The 5,478-nt window shown below is 37.7% G+C and overlaps 1 pseudogene; it reads left to right on the top strand.

The window, feature by feature from the left end:
* The first annotated feature begins 394 nt into the window (after positions 1-394).
* On the top strand, positions 395-5,244 carry LOC130554268 (guanylate-binding protein 1-like; annotated as a pseudogene).
* Positions 5,245-5,478: the final 234 nt, after the last annotated feature.

Genomic DNA, 5,478 nt, shown 5'->3' with positions numbered 1-5,478 from the left:
TCTCGCTCGTCGGTTGGCTCGTGGGTGGGCTCTTTCTTTCACCTTGCTTTTTCGAGAGAATTGCCCAATAAAAGGAATAGGAGCCCCGTGACGACACAGGGATCCAGAATTGAAAAAAACTTTCCGAAACAAATTGGAGTGCTGGAGGAGTGTATCAAGTACAGAAATACTATGTCATACGTCCAACTCGTTTTTTAACAAGTTGACCATGTTAAGCATGAGAAGCCAGCACGTTTAACAGTGTAAAGAAGTCAGAATGCATGACACAGCATGATACCCAATCTTTAAGGACACCGAAACCAGGCGTGGAGATGTTTTTCTTTAAAGAACAATTGCTAAGTTGAAAGTGAAATTGGTGACTATGCTTCTTTTAAAAACTCAGTCTGGGCGATAACATCCCAGTTCTCTTCTGCACGCAATGCACACTACTTAGAAAGTGAAGCATCGATAAGACAGATTTAGCATACAGAAACAGCTAGAGGCCCACAATGTCTCAATCCAGACTGATGCCGCAACCAATAGGTTTGGTGAAGAATGTGTGTGGATCGCTCCAAGTTTGTAAGGACGCAATTGAGTTCTTGAATGGGATCAATGAGCCGGTGGTGGTCGTGTCTGTAGTGGGACTCTACCGTACAGGGAAGTCTTACCTTATGAACCGCCTAGCGGGACAACAGACAGGTGAGAAAAGTAAAACTTGATATAATATTTATAATATAACACCTGAAAAACAAGTTTTTTGCATTTATTTGCAGAAAATGAAACTGGAGAAACAGGTCAAAATAACAGAAAAGACGCTCTGTATTTTTTCTGACCTCATACTGCAAAGAAAACGCGTTCACTTAAGCAACACAACAGTATTATTTGAACATGTATTTAGGAAAAGTTTAAAAACATAATTTTTTTTATGTAATAACCACGATTTTAAGCACAGTTTTCGTGTGTTTTGTGTCTTGCCTTTGACTGAATGGTTCCAAAAAGGGATCTTCTATGGCATCGCTGTGAAGAACCTATTAAGCACCTTTATTTTTAAGAGTGTAGTCAAGGCTGTCATATTGTAACTAGTCATAGCCGAAGGACGTTGCTGGACCTTACTGTTGCATGTGTTTGTCGCAGGCTTTGCTCTTGGTAATACAATTGAGTCAAAGACCAAAGGCATCTGGATGTGGTGTATCCCTCACCCAACTAAGGCAGGACAGACTCTGGTGCTTCTGGACACTGAAGGACTGGGTGACGTAAACAAGGTGAGGCCATTTTTTTAAGTCCTCATTTATAAAATGTTTTTTATAAAGGTTTTTATAACTGCTGACTAACTTTTATAAATGAGGCCCCAGATGATTTGAATAGAAGCCTATCATGGTTGCTTTACTTGCTGAGGAACCTAATGCCTTCTGAATGAGTCTAAATATAGGATGAGCTTTGAAAATAGAATTCACAGAATGCTGTTCACTGTCTAGAAAACAGTTCCTCCCTGCCCATAGCAAACAAAATTGGAAAAACGTAATGAATCTAATAGCATTTTAGAACAGATCCTCCCTGCCCTTGAGAAACAAAGTTAGAAAACAGAAACATTTATTAACATTAATATTTGCAGATTAATCAAATTATTTATAACTACTAAATCTATTCATATCAAAGTCCAAATGAAATCAAAATTTACCTAACACCGGTTGGGCAGAACATTGATTCTCTTCCAACTGCTATGAGGTCCATTTCTGAATGATACAGCTTTTTTTCTCGAAAATCCACTGCCTCTTTTTCTATCATATGATATTTATTTTCTCTTGAAAATACGGCACAAAATAGAACTACATTTTATTGACAAGTTACAGTTCACACTGACTTTAAAATCTTAATGTGTGTTCGGCCTGAGAATATTGCGCTATTTTGATCTAAAAATACTGAGCTGTGTGTGTCAGGGAGACTCTAAGAACGACGGCTGGATCTTCTGTCTGGCTGTTCTGCTCAGCAGCACTCTGGTGTACAACAGCCGAGGAACCATCGATAATGATGCCATACAAAATCTGCAGTATCCTTTATCTTCTCACACGCATAATCCTCTTTCACATATACATCACATACACATTAAACGATGCTGTTATTCCTGAACGTGCTGCAGTTACGTTACAGAGATCTCTGAGCAGATCAAGATCAGATCACCATCAGCAGAAGCAGATGAGGAGGAAGAGGGTTCTCAGTTTGTGCATTTTTTCCCATCATTTGTCTGGGTTGTGAGAGATTTTACCTTGAGTTTGGAATTTCAGGGAAAGAAAGTGACAGAGGACGAATACCTTGACCTTGCCCTTAAGCTTAAAAAAGGTAAATTAAACCTTTTCTTTAAGTTTTGACTCTTTAAGTGACTTTTTGACCAGTTACATTTTCAACCAAAAAATATTTAGCAGAATGTCTAAACAGCTCATACTGCGTAACAAAGTAAATGCAAACATTTGAAATGCTCCAATTAATTATTTTATTTTTTGTTATAATGTTTACTTGTTTAGGTGTCAGTAAGAAAATCAGTGACTACAATCTGCCTCGTGAGTGTATCCAGAATTATTTTCCGTCCCAAAAATGTTTTGTATTCCCGCTTCCAACCCCCCCGGAAAACATGGCACGTTTAGAGAGCCTACAAGACCTTGTGCCAGGTTTTCTGGAGACCACAGGTCATTTCTGTGAATACATATTTGTTGAGAGTGCTGTAAAAAAACTGAAAGGCGGCCACAGTGTTACTGGAAAAAGTGAGGGTTATATTATATATTTTTAATACCATTCCATTACATTTGGTTAAACATATTAAGCATGAAAGAGCATTTTTGGTTCTTTAAGATATCATACGTTTCAATTGTGGTTAAGTCTATCTAAACAAAAGATCAAATCTGTGTTGTCAGTGCTGGGTCAGTTGGCTCAGATTTATGTAGAGACCATCAGCAGTGGTAATGTTCTCTGTCTGGACAATGCTGTGGTCGCTCTTGCACATCAAGAGAATCATACAGCAGTTCAGGAAGCATTAAAAGTATATCAGGAAAGGATGGATGAGGTAAGACCAACATATTCTTTTATGTTCACAAATGAGATATGTTGACATTGAACAACATTGTGGTTTCAATTGAATATCTGTCGTTTCTCTTAAACTTATTTCTATGACAAAAATATGCAATCCGCAATTGATTTTATAGTTGTAATCTCTTACTTTACATTAACAATTTTCACACAAATTGATGCCTATAACCATTGCTGAGAACTAGCAGTGTGTAGTTGTTTTTTAGCATTAAATAATGCATGATCCTAAATAATCAGTGTTTTTGATCAACATCTTAAAGTTCAAGTACAAGTAAAGTGAGGTGTGTTTTGTAGGTAAAGAACAAGTTCCCTGTAAGTGTGACTAATATTACCTCAGAGCATCAGAAATTCAGCAAATTGGCCTCTTCTGAGTTCATGAAACATTCCTTTAAAGATGATAAAGGAGATTACTTAAAGGAACTGGTGGTGAGATTCTATACACATAAGCACATGCACAGTTACTCATGCATACACATTTTAAAATGCCATTTAAAAAAAATTCAAAAACACATTGGCACATTGGTATACTTTTAAAGAGTACTTGTTGAGAGCTATAATATATTTAGTAATATTCCATTATACTAAACTGTATTTTATCATAATCTTGAAATAGCAAACTACAAGATATACTCAAATAGGTGCTTAGGCATTCTTTGGATGATCATGAATTGTTCATTTTAGGTTAAATGAAATAAAGTATACATTTTTAACAGGGTTAACAGGGTCCAACATGGATTAATAATAAGTGAAATTTGAGTTTAAGCCCTATCCCAACCTAATGCGCGGGTCAGTGTGAGGTCTGTTGTTACCTGGTGCATGTTTTTATGTTTAATCTATTGTTGTACACAGGGAAATGCAAAAGTCTGCAAATAAGACAATACACATGACATTAACTGTTATAAAAAGTGATGTGCTAGTCTGTAATCACGCTGGAACACATTATAGTTTGTGACAATACAGTGACAGTATACAAAAGGGAGTTTTAAACACTACGCTTCGCATCATGCCTAACAATGCCGCTTAGCTGTTTTAAAATCTCTGTAAACCACGGCTTTACAGGGCTTATTGCTGTATATGCTGATGCAGCATTTTTGTTTAATGTAGCTTCTAGCATACAGTATGCATACCCACACAAATGCATATACACACAGTGTATTTATATGTGTTGTGTTTTTGTGTCTAATTGTGATGTGTTTGTGTTAAAAGAAAGTTATAAATGACTACTATGAAAACCTGATTGAAGAGAATGAGATGGCATCAGAGAGGAAGTGTAAAGAGCTGCTGAAGGATCTGTTCTCTGACATGAATGAACGACTGCAGAATGGAGAATACAGTCAGTGTGGAGGATATGAAATCTACTGCAGAGACAGAGACGCCATCATTGCACAGTACCGCAGAGAACCAAACAAAGGAGTCAAGGTGAGGACACTTCCTGTGTGTGTGTCTCGTGTCTGGTAGATTGTGTTTATGAGTGTGTGTTCTACAGTAAGATGGGTATTTGTTGATGTGCAGGCTGAGGCCGTGCTGAACGATTTCCTGAATTTAAGGAAAGCTGAAGCAAATGGCATCCTTTACGCTGATAAAATGCTCACTGAAAATGACAGAAAGTTCCAAGGTAAATGTTTCCGATGATGTATCATAATGAACTTTTCTCATTTCATTTATTCAGTCCTGGAGCATTAATAAGTATAAAGTTGCATGTGAAATAGAAGCCAGAGCACTGTTATGTAAGTGCCGGACTTCTGTGTTAATTTTCTTTCTCTCCAATGACTGAATGATTAGAGGAGAAAGAGAAAGCAGCTCTTCTGGAACAGAAGTGTAAAGAGGAAAAGGAGACACGTATTAAGGTTGAACGAATGCTGGAGGCTGCATGAGCAAAAGCGAAGAGAAGACAGTATTAAGCAGGTGGAGGAGAAGTTCAATAAGGAGATGGAGGAGATGGAAAGAGCTGTGGAGAGCAAACTGAAGGAGCAGGAAGCTCTCCTTAACAAAGGCTTCAGAGAGAAAGCAAAACTCATGGAGAAAGAGATAGAAAATCTAAAGAAACAACAGGAGGAGAAAAGTTATTTGTTTAAGGAATGTGTGATGCCTCTTGTTAACACTTTTTCAGATGTGCTTCCCACTGTCCTTGAACACAGAGTAATGATGAGAAGAGTCACATTAGGGCTGGAACAATTGCTCGAGTAATTAGAATACAAAAAATCATTGAGGCAATTTTTTGCCTCAAAGCTTTGTTTAATCCATTTAAATCACACGGAGCACCGCGTTTCCCCACGGACCGTTATTACTGACGCACAGCCCGCAAAACTCTGGACATGTTACAGAAGACGCTGCTGTTGGACTTTTCGGTCAGTCCTGCATGTTCAAAAATTTGCACAGAGACGTTCTCCAAAATTAAACAGAAGTTTTATTATCAGATGT

Source organism: Triplophysa rosa, linkage group LG5 (assembly GCF_024868665.1).
Source record: "Triplophysa rosa linkage group LG5, Trosa_1v2, whole genome shotgun sequence".
NCBI lineage: Eukaryota > Metazoa > Chordata > Actinopteri > Cypriniformes > Nemacheilidae > Triplophysa > Triplophysa rosa.
The sequence above is the reverse complement of the archived record's forward strand: the minus strand, read 5'-3'. Positions and strand labels throughout refer to the sequence as shown.